Below are 18,661 nucleotides of genomic sequence, written 5' to 3'. Positions count from 1 at the left end.
TTCTCTCTCTGGAGGTGACACTCAGTTTTGCATGGGGACGTGTTGGGCTTGGACGGTGCTATCTCAGTCACGAGTTCCGCCACGCACAGCAACAACAAACATGAGGCGTCCCTTTCACCGCTCCCTGTCCTGTACGTGTTATACCATGATAGAGTTTTCCCCGCTGCGCTGAGCCTGGCGAGGGTGGCGAGGTCTGAAGGGCTCCCGGACCGTAGTTTGGACCTCGCTCTACGGTATATAGTGGTGACTTTAAAGACGTATGGGCCTGTAATTAGAGGGTCAGGTTGAAGAGGTTCCGCCGGTGTGTTGAACAGTGGTGGGGGTTGTGGTTGTGGCTGTGGTTGTGGAGATGGTGTGTGTGTGTGTGTGTGTGTGTGTGTAGTAGTCCATCCTGGGAAGCGGACCAAACGCAGTCCTATCCGTCAGTCAAGTGTCTATAATAAAGGTGTGTTGAAACCTATAAATCCACGGTTCGGATACCTGCGGGTTATGCGGTTTCACACACACACGGACACACACGCGCAGACACAGCCTCGGCGAAATAGTAAACGACACACGAAATAGTTCAAGTCTCAAGCAAGCAAGTTAGATACCTCTTAGTTTGGTATGATGGGAGGCTTGGCGGAGGGAGGCGAGCGAGCTGCTTCTCCCGCTCCCCCGGCAAGTAGGCAGGCAGTCTTAAGTAAACACACACACACACACACACACACACACACACATCTTGGAGGGAAGGTGGAAGCAGGCTGTCATCGATCATCTATACTCCAGACGCTACAGTGCTTTCTGAGCCTCGCGGTGTCTGGTAAAGAGAGACAACCATTAAGAACAGCAGCGAAGTGAAGAGGAGGAGAAGGTGGGGATGGGTGTCATAAACGAACGGTGTAACACGATGGTTTTGGGTTGTGGGTCACAGCAAACACGAAAGGGCCTGCAATTTTGAGGTAGGAGTTAAGAAGTTGAATATAAGCATCCTGTATGTGTATGTGTGGGTGTGGGTGTGGGTGTGGGTGTGTGGGTGTGGGTGTGTGTGTGTGGGTGTGTGGGTGTGTGGGTGTGGGTGTGGGTGTGTGTGTGTGTGGGTGTGGGTGTGGGTGTGGGTGTGTGGGTGTGGGTGGGTGTGTGGGTGTGGGTGTAACATACTCATGGAAAACATACAAAAAGACATCCAGAATTTGATACATGAAAAACTATAATGACTGTATCTGATCATTTTCCTCGGAGAATACATGCCGTCCTAAGAATTCAATCAAAACATGCATCTGTATATCTATTCTATCGTATATACGTAGATATAGTATGCAGGAGCGTTGAGCTAAATCCTTGCTGTCCTGTCTCTGTACCTTACATTCCACCCAGCGTTGGCAAATTATCGTACTCATCGCATTGCATTTTTCGTAGTTTCTGACCGATATCTAGCAAAAAACACAAAGAGCATCAATAAATAACAGTTTTAACGCTAATTTTAATGTTCTATCGCTGTTTGTGTGGCTGCGTCAGTCTTCCAGCCTAAAAATGACAAATGCAATGTTCAGAGTACGACAATTTGGCAGCGCTGAATTTTCACCTGTTAGTTCTTTCAGTGAGGAGGGTGAAGTTCCTCTTATTTACAACAAAGGGAAGCTGCTTTAGGGCAAAAATAATAAGCAAAAAATACAGAAGAGCCCGTTAAGCGCGTTCCCGCAACTGACAACAGAACGAGTGACCAAAAGAGGGTCAGATTCAGACACTTGCATCCTTGAACCATCTTTCAGAGCTTCAAATTAGATCCCCTTTTCCTAAACGTTCCACGCTGTTTACTAGGGCAGTGTGACATGGTGAAGTAGGTCAGGAAGGATGGAACCAAAAGTCGAGGCGGAAAGGAAAAGATGAGCGGCGCGTGTTTCCTATATAAATCATCGCTGAAGGTTGACTGGCTCTTTGATGGTGGGAGGGGGGGGGGGGGGGGGGTGCAGTGAGGATGGTGTTGTGGTAGCGTCGGTGGTGTTGTGATGACGATGGTGGGGACGAACAGTAACAAAGGAGGACCATTACTGGGATGATAAATGATGGGTTGCAATTCAACACACACACACACACACACACACACACACACCTGACCCAGTAACACTCTTTCCACTTGTTATTGTCATTTATTTATACAGCAGAGTTTGTAAGGGGAGGAAATGAAGAGTCATCTTTATAAGGGAGGGGGAGAGAGATAATGAAGAATGGAGGGGGGGGGGGGAAGGGGAGAAAGAGACTCGTGTATGGCAGAGGGAAGGGGATGGATATCGTGGAAGGGGGATGGGAGGGGGGATGTACGGTATGTGCGTTGCCTATAGCGCTGGAAAGTTCTGTTGAGGGGCCCGTTGTAATAGCGGCGAATTTTATTATAAGTGGTTGTCGCGATATATGACTTGCTTCGTCCATACTACTCCCACGGCGCTTATCCTGACTGAAGTCGCTGAAGTTAGGGTTAATCAAGGATCTGGACTGCATATGGATAATCCTCCCCCACTCGATGGTTGAAAACTGTTAACTTGTTGCGGTGGGACTTGAACCCGGGTCCAGGATCACCGCGTTAGCGTACTGACCACTCGACCACCGCCGCCCCAAGATAAATAATGGAAGGGGAAGAAAAGAGAGTCATGGAAGACGGAACTGCAGTAGAACAAGATGAGGTAAAAGAACGAAATAGAAGATTGAAATATGGGGAAAGGTTGAGAGAGAGAGAGAGAGAGAGAGAGAGAGAGAGAGATTCATTAACCTATAGAGGAGGCGGGAACAGGCATCAATAAAGTGTCAGTGAGGCATTTCAGTTTTAGTGGGAAGAGAGGGAAAGGGAAGGCAGTAAAGTAGGAAAGGAGTCCAATAGTAATGGCGGAGGAAAAGCCACGTTTGTTAGCGCAGGAAAATGCGTGGGAGGGGAGGTGGGAGGGAGGAAGGGGAACAGAGTGACGCAGGAATTCTCAATCTGTGTCTTCCCCCTTCCCGCGAGGAGCTTCAGGGAAACGCGAGAGGCCAGCCAGTTCTCTAAGATGTTCATTCTACGACCCCCTCCCTGCCTTCACTGCAAGAATTATTGTCCAAAGGCAGATTCTACAGTTTAGCAGGAGTAACAAGACATCCCTCCATCCAAAACTGACCTCTCTTTTGTTTGCTTTTGCAGGAGCAGCAATTAGCGGGATTTTTTGTTGTTACTTTTATTTTCTCTGTTCATTGCCCTCGAGCTGTTTCCTTTACCGAAAAAATAATAGAAAGGCGACGATTCGGCTTCGGCTTACAGTGCCTCCGCGCGCTTGGAATCATTTGTTTGTAAAAGGAAGGATAGAAAGGCCAATTGATGCATTGTCTGTTATATGAAGCTTTGGTGCGATCTTCTAGCAACCACATCTTCCAGCAAGACCGCAAATCAGCGGCTCACAAGTGTACCGCGAGGCAAGTCCGTCCTGCCTAGGGTGATCCATTGTGCCCTCTGCCTCGCCAATCCCCATGTTACTGTGTGCTTCCCGCCGTCTGCCTTCCTTACGGTGCAGGAGACAGAAGACAGGCAAGGGCAAGACACAGTTACAAAAGGAAAGTTCCGCAACAAGCTTCTAAATGAAAATAAATAAAAATGGGAGACAACGGAAAAAAAAAGATGGAAAACAAAAGACACGGATCAAATTTTGTTCCGAAGTTTCGTCTCCTCTTTCCCCGTGTAAGAGTTATCCATAGGCGAAGAGCTATTTCGTCTCCTCTTTCCCCGTGTAAGAGTTATCCATAGGCGAAGAGCTATTTCCGGAGGTGCTGCGCGGCGGGTCACGTCCAGGTGCACCGCAGAGCTGTGGCTGCAGGCGGCACCTCCATGACCGTAGAGCCTTCCTGCTGCGCCAACTCCGAGCGGCTGAGGGAGTATGGTTCCGTCTGGCCTGCTTCCTGCCAGTCACTGCTTCTGTTGTTGATTTTTTTGTCTGGTATGTCTGTTAGAAAAAACGGGTACACGTACGCTCACTCAAACGTGCGTGCACATTCATTCATTTTCTTTATCATAACATTTTCATCATGATTTCTTCTTCTTCTTCTTCTTCTTCTTCTTCTTCTTCTTAGTAGTAGTAGTAGTAGTAGTAGTAGTAGTAGTAGTAGTAGTAGTAGTAGTAGTACACTTCTTGCCTGGCCCCATCAGTCTTGACGCTACCTGCCTGAGCCTACTTCGTAAGTCTTGCCTTCCGTGAGGCAGTACTCTACTAACCCAGCCATGCTGCTCACGTTACCTATTAACCGTACGTCTGATTGCGACTCAAGTGGAGCGTTACCACGGGAATTATTGCACAGTAAACATACCATCTGCCGCCAGATATTAAAATTGTCTCTTTGGACCTGTAACGGCGTACATGCGAGCCGTGGTACTCAGTCGAAGGTATTTATGTTTCATCAAGTCGACGGTTAACAGCAAACCGCTCACCGCCTACAAGCTGGTGTTATGGTCGTCGTGGAGGGTGAGGGAGGGGGGGGGAGTGGATGGGAAGGGAGTGGGGGAGAGACTGGCTTCCCTGACAAGGTATAGGAGGGAGGTATAGGTACTGCGTCCTCAGAACCGTATAGTGAGGTGATGATGACGTTAAATCTCTTCCGTGGCACAGTCTGAGAGGTACTCAGGGTAACGGCATTCAAGCAGGAGGAATCGTGATGTGGTGCCGAATTTATAAATACTTTTTAGTGTCTCCTGTGCAAGGAAAGGTGGTGGCCGAGTGGTCAGCATGCCGGCGTGGTAAGCCCGAGGTTCGAGTCCCACCGAAGGACCCTGACAATTTTTAACCATAAGGACCCTGACAATTTTTAACCATAAGGACCCTGACAATTTTTAACCATAAGGACCCTGACAATTTTTAACCATAAGGACCCTGACAATTTTTAACCATAAGGACCCTGACAATTTTTAACCATAAGGACCCTGACAATTTTTAACCATAAGGACCCTGACAATTTTTAACCATAAGGACCCTGACAATTTTTAACCATAAGGACCCTGACAATTTTTAACCATAAGGACCCTGACAATTTTTAATCATCGCTGAATGACGGAAGATTACTCACATGATGCCCAGATCTTGCAATCAGCCCTAACTTCAGCGATCTCATTCAAGAGGAACAGCAGCACGGGCCAAGCAGAGTCATACATCACGGCAGCCACTATAAATAAAATTCGCCTGTGCCATTAACGGACTGAGGCCATCCAAGGGGCCCCTCAAGAGAGCTTACCGGCGCTACAGACAGCAACTAAAAACAAAATAAAAATAGGTTCGTTCCCTTAAAGACAACGCTCCCCACGCTATGGCGCCAGAAATGAGTGCAGTAACGGAAGACGTATTGGAGCGGGCTACCTCCCCAGGATGAAGGCTACAGCACCCGACTATATCCGCTACCTGAGGACTTATAGGTAACCGAGGCGGGGCTATGAGGAGACCCCCCATTGGCCTCCACTCCACCTGGTACCTCTCCGTTGCGAGCCGAGAATGCTAACCACCGCACATCTCTCCAGTTGTTTGTCCATGCGTCATTCTGGCCACGGCATCCAAAATATTCCATTTCTGTGGTTGATTCGGTGTTAGAATCGCTCGTTAGATATACGTGTCAAACAAATGCCAGCCGTAACTACCGTCAACAGACTGATAACGCCCTGGACAGAGTACGTACATTCCCCTAACTCTTGGGCATCATTTTGTGGAGATTCTCGATACATAACGGATTCTTAACCTTTTCATACGGACAACGAGTTCCTGCCGTAGACTTTACAAAACACTATTTTTCCCCTCCCGTGAAGAGGTCTCAAGAGTCTTCGTACGGGAAATGAAAAAAATACAGATCTTCCCTCTCCTTTCGTGAGTGCCCTGTGGTGGGAGGGAAGACATCAGGGTTTGCAGTTGGTGTGAAATTTGGTATATGAAAAGAAGAAGAAGAAGAAGAAGAAGAAGAAGAAGAAGAAGAAGAAGAAGAAGAAGAAGAAGAAGAAGAAGAAGAAGAAGAAGAAGAAGAAGAAGAAGAAGAAGAAGAAGAAGAAGAAGAAGAAAAAGAAGACGAAAAAAAAATGATGGTGATTATGATAATGAAAAATAAGATGATGTAATGATGGTTATGATGATAATTGATGAGAGAGAGAGAGAGAGAGAGAGAGAGAGAGAGAGAGAGAGAGAATTTAAAAGAGAATATGAATGACTAAGCACTTCATGGCGAACTACCGCGTATGCCCTAGTTATGCTAATGTTTCTTCTCCCTTTTGTTCACACCTGTGGCTTGGAGGGAGGGAGGGAGGGAGGGAGAAAGGTGAGCGGGGCGTCAACTGAACTCTCGCACTCTCTCCCCGGACAGTCCTTCCTCGCTACTCCTCCCGAAGCCAAGATAAACACTTCAATCTATCTTGGTTTTGTTCCTCGCTTCCCACACCTTAACATGGCAAAGGGGAACACCTCACCCATCTTTGTGCCACATTTTGTTGTTGTTGTTGTTGTTGTTGTTGATGATGATGTGGCCATTTTTCCTACGTGTGTGAAAAGAATAGCTATTGTTATTTCTTCTATGTTTCTCGCGCTACACCGAGGCAGCCTTTTTTTCCATCTCCATAACCACAACACACCACCCTTCCTCCTCCTCCTCCTCCTACTACTACTCCTCCATGGCTTCCGTTTGGAGTCAGTTGCTAACGGGTGGGCCATGATGATATCTAGGTTAGGTAACTTCATTAGGTTGACTAAATTATCCAGTGCATAGCCAATGAATGAACTCTGCAACTCTGGCTCCAATGTTCAAAACGAAGTCATTGAATACCAGGTTAAAACATTGAGTACAGCATCTCAATACTCAGCGAGAGAACTCTACGTTGTAACTCCAACTGCAATGCCTGATAGGAAGATAATGACTCTTCCGCCGTAAGCTCAGACTATCCACACACCATCTGGGCCACCACACAACAAGGATGCCGGATACACCAACACACGCAATCTCGTCGCGCAACAACAATTCCCTCCTTCAGTCATCACCATCACTGAGAGACTTCTTTCTCGCATGTTGGTTATATCACGCGCCGACTGTCCAACGTCAGCGTATCCACTTCCTGGCGACTTTTCCAAAACATCACGTGGTAACAAAAACAACACACTCCAAGACCAATAGATCAAACGAATGTACGAGCACACAAACAAACACATGACGAGCAAAGAGATAAATACCTACCGTCTCCAACTTGAAACATGAGCCGGAAAAGCCGTGATGGATGTCTGGTGGGTGACAAGACCCCGCCAACACCGCTTAAACACAGGGCCGAGTTGAAGGCTATTCGTCTTATGAAGTGTTCACGGTCTCATAGCACTGCGGCAGACTACGGTGTTGTTGTGTTAATGTTTGGCTTGCTTTCTTTACGTTTTCCTCTGATGAAACAAATTGCACAGGGGGGGGGAGGAAGGAGGGAGAGAAACAGGAAATCATAACATTCGGATGAACAGTAAACACGAAAATAATAATAAAAGATAGCCAATAAGACAGCCATTTGGAGGACTGTGAATGGATTAGCTCGGTATTTTCAGCCGCTTCTTCCTCTCACATAAATAATTTCAAAAAGTCGAAAAGAAAGTTAATTTGTTCTCATGAGTGGCGTTTTTTCCCCCGTTCATGTCACGCGGAAGATTTATTAAACTGCCATCTGCGTCAAAATTGCCCACGGAAATGCTCACAACTACTACAGCTTGTCAAATGCGCGTACTTCAGCGCCGAAATGTTTATATAGTAATAAGAAGAAAAGGATGGAGGAGGAGGATGAGAAGGGGGAAGAGGAGAAAAAATTAGAGCATAGCCATTAGACAGCTCAAGAGGGCTGATCACACGAAAAGATAAGTGAGTTATTTTATTATTTTTACAACAAAGGAGACAGCTCAAGGGCACAAAAAGGAAACAATAATAAAAAAAAAAAGCCCGCTACTCGCTGCTCCTAAAAAGAATCCAAAGAGGTGGCCGAAAGAGGGGTACATTTCGGGAGGAGTACACTATATACCCTCCAGTGAAAGTTGTAAAATTCCTGCAGTATATTCTTTGATGAGCGCACGGCAGCGTCACAGCAGGGGCGGCACATGCTATACGGAGCGATGCAACAGTCACCTTTATTTACGCTATGGCAGACGAAGTGCAAAAGATACATAATTTAGCGTGCCTATGACATGTTTGCGCGCCTCGCTTTCTTTCAACAAGGGTGAGTTAGCAGAGGGAAGTGAGGCAATAAAAAAAACTCATAAAGACCTGATTAGTCTCCTTTTCGGCCCATGGAAATAGTTGATGTGGGAGGTGCAAGCCTTTGAAAATACCATCCCAGGTCTAACGTTGCCAGATTGTCGTACTCATCCTCTTATAATCACCGACTTCCGACCCCAAAACTATCTCCTGGACCCCAATAACGAGATTCACTTATAATTATCGTAAAAAATAGTTAATTCCTGATGTTTCTTGGCGGTAGTTATGCGTCAGAAACCGGTAAATACTATGCACTGAGTACGATAATCTGGCAACGGTGCCCAGGGTCCCCGAAGCTGCCGCCGAGTCACGTAACTGTAGCCATCGGGAGCGAGCGTCACTATGATGGACGAGACGAGGCTCCCCGCTGCGAAATGGCGCGATGGTACTCGGTCTAAGTTACAGGTTTATTATCCGTATCGATTTACTTTATTTATTTATTTTCTATATTTCTTTATTTCTTCGTTTATTCAACATTATATTTTTACGGTATAGGTAACGGCCAAAGATTAATACTCTACTTACGGACGTACGTATTTACTCATCTGTTCAACCTACTAACTATCCCTCTACCTATCTACCAATCTACCGACCAGTCTACCAGCCTACCTACCTGTCTGTCTTTCTGTCTCCGTCTCTCCATATATAAATCAATACACCTGCCTACCTACCCATCTACCAACCTACCGACCAATCTACCAACCTACCTACCTGTCTATCTTTCTCTCTCCGTCTCTCCATATATAAATCAGTACATCTACCTACCTACCAACCTACCAATCTACTTATCTAGCTATATCTTCATCATGTTTTCCGCTAGCCACTTCGATAATAAAAAATAACTGTTCAACCTCGACTACGGTTCATCATATACGCTTTGAAGCAGAAGTAAAACACACACACACACACACACACACACACACACACACACACACACACACACACAGAGTAACACCTGCATAACTGTCAAGTCTTATTACCACCGAGTCTAGAAGAGGAAAGTGATGTTGAGGAAAGCAATTTACGAGGCAGTGTTATGCGTGTGGCAACAGAATAAAGAAGTAACGTTGGTATTACGGAAGAAAAGTTCTGCTCCAAGATACACAAGACTTTTAAGAACCATGAGATTTGGAAGAAGTGAACAGATAAGGCCACGACTATAATATGAAGCGTTTTTGGAGCTAGGTAATGAATCTAAACAAAAAATATGAATGGTTAGATAAAGGGAGGTTTTCAAATTAATGCGTTGTCATGACATATGGATCAGAGATACAAACATTGACTGAGTCTCTGGAAGGAAAATTGAGGAGTTCGCATAAAAGAATGAAGAGAACAGTGATAGGAGTCTCTGTACAGGATATGAGAATCTACAAATGGATTAGAAAACGAACGAAAGCAGAAAAATTAAGGAAGACAATACATAAAACAAGAAATGACAACAGTTAGTAGCGGGAGCAGTTGGTAGCAGTGATTAGCGGGCTTTTTTTTCACATTTGTTTCCTTTTTTATGCCCTTGAGCTGACTCCTCTGCCGTAAAAAAAAAAAAAAAAAAAAAAAAAAAAAGTTAGGACATGTTTATAGGAGAGAGGATGACACGTAAACAAAAAAGATGGACAGACTGGGAAATAACCGATAAAATAAAAGACTCGAGGAAGGCCGTTCAGCAGATGGTGTGATAGAATTAAATGTATGGAGCGTTCACATCGGGAATTGAAGAATGTTATGACAGAAACGAAAGCAAACATATGGGAGAAGCCAATGACCTAAGTGGAATGATGCAGTCTAATGATGATGATGATGATATGTTCTCTCAATACATTACTTGCGAATTTCTAATGTTATGTGTCACAGTAATCCATCAAATCAGGGTAACATACTCCAAAACTGTTAAAACATTAGTGGATCAGTCTGTCAGGTAATATCAGATGACTTGCGAAAAGAAATATAACGTGAATGTTCAAGTGTTTTTCCAGGTGTGTGTGTGTGTGTGTGTGTGTGTGAGAGAGAGAGAGAGAGAGAGAGAGAGAGAGAGAGAGAGAGAGAGAGAGAACAATAATAATAATAATAATAATAATAATAATAATAATAATAATAATAAAGACTAAATCAACGAATAAACACTTCAATGGCTGGATTCTGACAAATTAATCCCATCAATTTTCTCTCCAACCACCACCGTGCCTCCCCTCACCCCCCCCCCCCCTCTCTCACACACCACCTGGCGCACTCTGTATCTACTGAACGGAGGGAGGGAAGGGAGCAGACATGAAGTGCCGGGCTGGTCGTTGTCGTGAAGTTGCGTGCATGTTGTGGGAATATTTATCTTAATGTGTGTCTGTCTTCATATCTCTCTCTCTCTCTCTCTCTCTCTCTCTCTCTCTCTCTCTCTCTCTCTCTCTCTCTCTCTCTCTCTCTCTCTCTCTCTCTCTCTCACACACACACAGAGGCAGGAGGAGGTTTGGGTTATCACGTTCCATCACCTTCACGAATCACTAGTGTAAGCGAGCACTAAGTTGATGGGAAGGCGATCATTCCTGCGCGTCTTTGGAGTTGGACGAGTGTGCGTGCGTGTGTACTAGTGATGAATCGGATACCAAATTTTAGAGTTCCGTGGAGGCGGAGGCGGAGGAGAGAGAGAGAGAGAGAGAGAGAGAGAGAGAGAGAGAGAGAGAGAGAGAGAGAGAGAGAGAGAGAGAGAGAGAGAGAGAGAGAGAGAGAGAGAGAGAGAGAGAGAGAACGCTCATCGACATATATGTACTCAATTGCAATATGTAAGATGTAAAAATGAAGAAAGAAAAAAAAAGAGAAATACAGAGAACAGTGACCGGTAGGTGAAAGGAACGGAGAGGAGAGACGTGGATGAAAATAAATAGAGAAAAGGGATAATGACAAAAAGAGAAGAGAAATATTGCATGGGTAGAGCTTCGCAACCTCCGTGGTTCTTTGACGCGGAGACGGATAAGTATGCGTAGCTTTTGTTAATTGTCTGAAAATACGGAGGCGGATAATGGTGCGGAGCTTTTATTGTCTGAGAACGCGGATGCGGATTGTAATGCGGATATTATTTTCACTGCGGAGGCGGAGGAGGCGGCGGATATCCGATACATTACTAGCGCGGTGTACATATGTTGTTGATTGGTATTTCATTCCTGTCGTTTTAATTTTCCATCTCACTCCTTTCATATTTTTCTCTCCCTTCTTCCTCGATATCATCATAGCGTGCCATGATTAAGAGTTACGGGGTCACGATCTCCATTACTAGAATTACATACATACATATCAGGCTACTTATTTAACGATTTATTTATGTGCTACCCTTTGCCCTCTTCGACTCTCGGCGGTGCGGGTGATCGGCCTCTGTCACTGCTGGCGCGGGGTGATGCAACGCCGTTCTTCTTGATGCTCGGTTCACGGTGCCGCCAGGTGTTCTGCTCCATCACAGCCGCAATCAGAAGACGGCTTGATGGGCTACACGTGGACGATTTCTGGCCAAATACACGAAGAGCTTCCGGTGGAAATAGCCAGCCGTTGAGTGGACTTCAACATGCGACTAAGAGCCCATGATTGTACTTTGCCGTGTTTATTTTTTTGTTTTTGCTTTTGTGTGTGCTGGAGAAGGGCGTGAGCATGTGAGCCTCGCCTAGTATTTTTTTCGCAAGTCATCTGATATTACCTGACAGACTGATGCACTAATGTTTTAACAGTTTGGAGTCTTACCCTGATTTGATGGATCACCGTGACACATAACATTAAATACACGCAAGCAATGTATTGGGAGAACATATCATCATCATCATCATCATCATCATCATCATCAGGCTGCATCATTCCACTTACTTGATTACTCTCTATGGGGTGAGGGTTGCGAGGAGGGTCCGGCAGGGAGGGGCCATGTTACAACAGCTGGAGCGCCACCACACTGCCCTAGCTGACTCCCGCCGTATAGTACCTCATCCCCTAGGCCAAAGTAACGGGGCTGGTGACTCGCAGGTGCCTCGGGGCTGCTACTTTGCCTACTTGAGCCTCTGCCTACACACCTGTCGGCCCGCGGGAGGTTGTAATGGTAGCGAGCAGTGCAAAGATTCACGCCGCCAGACCGTCATTACCGACACCTGAGTTAAGTCTTTCCCTCACCTGCGCACACCCTTGTAGTTTACGTAATGTTGTTTTTCTCACCCCGCTCATTCCTCCGCAGTGTGAAGGCATTACCATCATTTAGGGTTTAATCTGTTTCACTCCTCGGGTCATTCCTCTTCGGCGTGCAGTAACGACCACCTTAGTTTAATCTTTTTTTTTTTTTTGTCTCTTTCTCACTCCCCTTCCTCTCATTCCTCCTGATCTAGTTTTAATCTCTTTCACACCTCGGGTCATTCCTCTTCGGCGTGCAGTGTGACCACCTTTAGTTTTTTCTTTTGTCTCCTCTTTCTCTCCCCTTCCTAGTCATCTAGTAGTCAGTTTTAGCTCTTTTCACACCTCAGGTCATTCTCTTCGGCGCAATGACAACCACTTTAGTTTAATATTTTTGTGTGTCTCTTTCTCACTCCCCTTCCTCTCATTCCTCCTGGTGTGAAGGCATTACGGTCATCTAGTTTTAATCTCTTTCACACCTCGGGTCATTCCTCTTCGGCGTGCAGTAATGACCACCTTAGTTTAATCTTTTATTTGTCTCTCTTTCTCACTCCCCTTCCTCTCATTCCTCCTGGTGTGAAGGCATTACGGTCATCTAGTTTTAAGCTCTTTCACACCTCGGGTCATTCCTCTTCGGCGTGCAGTAATGACCACTTTAGTTTAATATTTTTGTTGTGTGTGTCTTTCTCTCTCACTCCCCTTCCCCTCATTCCTCCTGGTGTGAAGGCATTACGGTCATCTAGTTTTAAGCTCTTTCACACCGCCAGTCATTTCTCTCTGTGCAGTTATCACCACCCTTGTTTAGTTATTATTTCTTCCTCTCTCACCCCTCACCCCCCTACACACACACTTCCTCTCGGTGTGAAGTCATTATCATAACCTCGGTCTTAATCTCTTTCACACCACCAGTCATTCGTCCTCGCTGTTTAGTCACTCCATCATCTCTTTCACACCACCAGACATTCCACATTAGTTTGTTTTTCTCTCTCTCACTCCCTTCCCTCATTCCTCTTGGTGTGAAAGCGTTACCAACATCTAGGTTTCCACCTTAGGGTTTTTCTCTCTCTCACTCCCTTCCCTCATTCCTCTTGGTGTGAAAGCGTTACCAACATCTAGGTTCAGTCTCTTTCACACCTCAAGTCATTCTTCCTCGCTGTTAAGTCACTCCATCACCTCTTTCACACCGCCACCAGTATAAACAGTATAATGAAAGTACGGTGTGTGGGTAACTGCTATGAGGGGCCAAGTATTCAGTACATTGAGCTCTATCGGTGGGTGTGGAGTTGCTGCGAGGGGGAGATGAGGGGGGTATAGAAGTGGGCCGTGTGGGTACTGTTGGCGGGAAGCAAAAAATGTAGTGTTGAAGTGTGTTATAGTCATTCTGTGGGGTGGGGGCACACAGCTATGGGGAGAGGGAGGAGGGGGGAGGAGGGGCGATAGCAGCACAGCCGGTGGAGAGGTGATATCTAGCGTTTCGGGGCTACGGTCCACTCAAGTGTATACGAGGAACACGAGCTCAGCTGAATAACGCCACAGCTGTTTGACGTCCCTTCCCCCCCCTCTCCCCAACTATCCACACTCTTCCACTCTTTCTCCTTCTCTTTATCCCCCTTCCTCGCACCCCCTTCCTGCCATTTCGCTCATCACTCATGGTCTGTCCAAGCACCCCAACCCCCCAGCCCCACCACAACCTCCCCTACCACGCCCCCCACCCTCAGCCGGCCGCGTGAGCGCTGAAGGAGGCGGCGACGGAGGGCGTTGCGTCACAGTTGATGGATGGCTGACACGGTGGCCGCCTGAACCACACTCCCAGGGACGTGCAGCCTGTGTGTGTGTGTGTGTGTGTGTGTGTGTGTGTGTGTGTGTGTGTGTGTGTCGCTCATTCACTCATAGTCTTATTATGTGCTGGACTCGAGGTCGCCGGCTATCAAAATCCTCACTTAGAGCTTTTGTGTGTGTGTGTGTGTGTGTGTGTGTGTGTGTGTGTGTGTGTGTGTGTGTGTGTGAAATACTGCAACTGCAATCACTACTACTACTACTACTACTACTACTACTACTACTACTACTACTACTACTACTACTACTACCTTCATCATCATGTTCTTCAATCTTCTACATCATTATCGCACAAGAAGCAACGGGAAGCAAAATGTTTACGTGAATGTAGGAGGAAGAGGTGGAGGAGGAGGAGGAGGAGGAGGAGGAGGTGAGGGAAAATTATGGGTAAAGTAGGATGGAGGGAGGAGTGGGGTGAATGCTATACAATACATTACAGGGTGGAAGGGGAGAGGGGAGAGGGGAGTGGAGGGGAGAGGAAGGTAAGGCTACGAGTTACCACGAGGACTTGTGGGTAATTAATGTCTAAGCGTGGCCACATATCACTCGGCCTTGTCTCGTCTCTCCACCACCAAACCTTAATTACTTCCTCAATCCCCTCCTCCCCCTTCCCCCGCTCTCCCCTGCCCCCACCTTTTCCTTCGCCACTCATCCGCTACTCTCAAAAGTTTACGTTACTCGCGATAACTTAAACCAAGGGCTGAGACATATGGTGGTTTGCGTGTATTTTGGCAATATTTCGTCTATACAGTGATCGTTTGTAGCAGTAGTAGTAGTAGTAGTAGTAGTAGTAGTAGTAGTAATAGTTCGAGTCCCACCAATCCACGCTGACACTTTTCGACCATCGCTGAGTGACGAAAGGGTATACTCACTTGCTGCCGACATCTTCAATCTACACTAACGTCAGCGACTTCAATCAAAAGGAGCACCGGGGGGCAGCATGGGCCAAGTAAGAGTCATACATCACGGCAGTCACTATAAATAAAATTCTCCTGCGCCACTGACGGGTTGAGGTCGTCCAAGGGGTCCCTCAAGAAATCCTATCGGCGGAACAGGCAGCACCTAGAAAAAAAGTAGTAGTAGTAGTAGTAGTAGTAGTAGTAGTAACCATCAGCAGTAAACAGTAGGAGTAAACAACAACGATGACAACAACAATAACTAATAATAATACTAATACTAATACTTACACTACCACCCCCACCACCCCAATCTCTATACCATCACCTCCAACAACAACTAACTCTGTCCTTCATCCTAAATACTAATACTGATACTGATACTACCCACCCCAGCCTCTACCATCACCACCAACAACAACAATAACGCACCCATGTAATATCGACCTCACAAACAGACCTCGCTGAAAAATTAGTCCACGCCGCCGTCACGTCCAGTTAGCGAAACGCGTTGCCTCAGTCATTACGCCGAGGCCCGGAACTAACGGACGCCAAGCACCGACAACACACACAAATTACGAACCTAGTGAATGCCTATGACACACACACACACACACACACACACACACACTACCAGCACCGTTACCCTGCGGATTTGAGCGGGGGAGGGAGGAAGAGGAGGGGAGAGGAGAGCACAGGTGGTGGAGGAGAAAATACGGTAAAGGATATGGGTGAGGGAGGGACGGGGAGGGAGAGGGAGGGAGGGCAGGGACGCGTTACGGATAATGGCATATGTAAAAGAACAGGTATTCGTGCATTCCCACACCTGTGATGCTGTCCGTGTGTGAGATATATTGCTATGCGCTGCGGGCTTAACTGTGTTGGTGTTAGAGAGAAGGCAAGCACGCAGAGGATGAAGGAGAGGGAGGGAGAAGACTGGCAGGGTGAGTGAATTAAACAAAACACATACACACACACACACACACACACAGGTTACTATTACGTGTGCAGCAGAAACTATCTCGAGTAGGCTACCCGCATCACCATTATAGCAGCGGTTCGTGTGTGTGTGTGTGTGTGTGTGTGTGTGTGTGTGTGTGTGTGTGTGTGTGTGATAGCGTGATGGTAGTGAAGCAATATTACTCAGAGACACTCATCGACGAAAATGATTAATTAGAAAGAGAAACCTAGCCCGCGGGAAGGCGCCTCGAGTCTCTAAAAGGCGTTCCAAACCTTTCTCCTTCAACCACGAGAAAGTATTGGGTCCACCTTCGGCGAGCGGTGCACTGCAGTTATGGCTCCGTACGGGGCTTTCGCTTTTAGTGCGCTTACAGCCACTTAGTCGTTAATGATACATGCTGCAAGTGTCTATCATGAAACTATTTTGTCAAGTACTTAAGATGATGCAAAGATGAGTCACGCAATGCAAATCTTAAGCTGACTGGTTGGCTGTGAAAGATTTAAGTTTTATTATTTATTTATTTTTGCTGTTGTTTTTCATTTTCCTTTGTTTTTATTATTTTATTTTTTCTTCAATCGTCGCCTCGTTATATGGTGAAAGAAGCCTCGTTTCAGAAAAGGCCCGACCCACAGCTCTTGGTTTATCAGAAAAAGGAAGGAGGAAGAAGTTAGGACTTGCGCATAGAATTATAGATTTACAAGTTGATAATAGATAGATAAGCAAACTGAAATCAGTCAGTCAATGGGGGCGTCCTCCGGGGGTGCATCGCCTCACCCACCCTACGACGCCAAGTCCGGGGGTCCCTCCGGGCAAATCTCCATGCAAGCCCCCTTCTCATCCCGAGTACCTCCTGGCAGGATCTATCGACTTGCTCAAGTCACAAATTCTGTGGACGTCCCCTTGGCTAGAGACAACCCGATGAGCAGAGTCAGGTTCAGGGTAGCGTACCACATGCCCATATAGCCGGAGTTGGCGCTGACGGACTATGCGGGTAACATAATTATGTTCGAATCAGTCTCAGGAAGTAGTCATCGGTTTGACACAAAGCTAGTCATTCCAGCGATATCCCGCGTAAACACATCACCAAAAGCGTCAATTCACCTCTCCAGGTCCCTATTTAGTGCCCATGTCTCAGCCATAGAGCAAAACAGGGAGCACAAGGAACTTGAAGATCTGGATCTTTGTCTTTCTACACAGGTATTGACAACGCCATATACTCGTGCTGAGCGAGTCCATAACACCGTGGGCCAGGCCAATCCGCCATAATACTTCCTGTTGAGACCCACCGTTTTCTGAACTACGCTACCAAGGTATGTGAAATTTTCCGAGATCTCAACGTCCTCGCCACACGCATGAACAGACTGTATTGTTTCATCTAGCAAGCCTCCAAACACCTGTACCTTAGTCTTGGCCCAGGAGACTTAAGTCCCAGGGACTTCACCTCCTCGTTCAGTGCCTCGAAAGCCATCACCAGAACCTCCAGTGACTCCAGCAAGGATTACTCCATCATCGGCAAAAACAAGGTCAGTGACCCGGGCATTGCCAATAGATGCTTCACAATGACTCTGGTCTACGACTCTGCCTGGTACCAAGTCCATACAAGTGTTGAAAATCGATGGAGAGAGGACACAGCCCTGCCTCATTCCCGCATTCACGGGAAAGAAGTTGGACCTCTACTTTTTGCTTTGTTTTTAGCTGGGAAAAGGTTTTTAATGGAGGAGGGGGTGCAAGTCCCTCCCCAAACCAGCCCAGATCAGTGACTGGACTGACCGGCCGCTCACCATAGGGCAGGGACGCAGGACCCCTGGGAGGATAAATCCCCAGGTTACCCAAGGAAAGAAGCATGAACAGGAGAGGGAAGAAAAGAAAGAAAAACAGCTCGGGGAGGTTGAGGACGCTGCATTCCTCGTCCAGATAGACCTGCCCCTACCCTAACTGAAAGAACTGAAGGAAGAAGATATATTTAGATAAAGTAAGACAGACTGACTGACCATAAGAAAGATAGACAAATAGATATGTAAATAGATAGAAAGATAAACATACAGGTAGACAAATATCCAAGGCAGATGAATAGGCAGATACAAAGAGATATATAGGTGCTACTTTAACGTGCGGTTTACCGTAGGATTTGTAGTCTACCCCAGTATCTGTAGTCTAAGCTTCATAATGACCTGACCTGTCTCCCGAGACCTCATCTGATGTTGTATTGTTATAATTATGAGTGCTCCTGACCTGAGTAATGACTGGACCACAGTCACCGTGGTCTATGTATGTTGTCTTGTAACCTGAGTGCTCCTGGCCGGTCTGTATAAAAATGCAATCAACGAACAGCCACACCACTATCCTCCTTCCAGTGAGGGAGTGGAAAATGGAAGCAGAGAATAGAGAGAAGGAAAATAAAAGAAGGCAAGCAAATGGAGGAAAAAAGGAGAGGCAGGCGTAAGATAATAACTGGAAAGGGAAGGAAAATTATAGCAACATGAAGAGTGGGGGGTTGGGGGGCAGAGGAAATGGAGAGAGCAAAAGGAGCACAGCGGAACTCATTACTTCGGTGGTTAATCTTGAGGTACCTTTAACAACGGGAAGGAATGCGTATAAATAGTTT

At 46.4% G+C, this 18,661-nt stretch overlaps 1 protein-coding gene across 1 annotated transcript in view; it reads left to right on the top strand.

Annotated features, from left to right (window-relative positions):
- The window catches only part of LOC126995721 (serine/threonine-protein kinase pakF-like), a 31,817-nt gene that overhangs the window by 3,071 nt on the left and 10,085 nt on the right, over positions 1–18,661 (top strand). The window lies entirely within an intron of this gene.

This window comes from Eriocheir sinensis, chromosome 8, assembly GCF_024679095.1.
Source record: "Eriocheir sinensis breed Jianghai 21 chromosome 8, ASM2467909v1, whole genome shotgun sequence".
Lineage (NCBI taxonomy): Eukaryota > Metazoa > Arthropoda > Malacostraca > Decapoda > Varunidae > Eriocheir > Eriocheir sinensis.
Note: the sequence above shows the minus strand (reverse complement) of the source record. Positions and strands in the feature narration are given on the sequence as shown.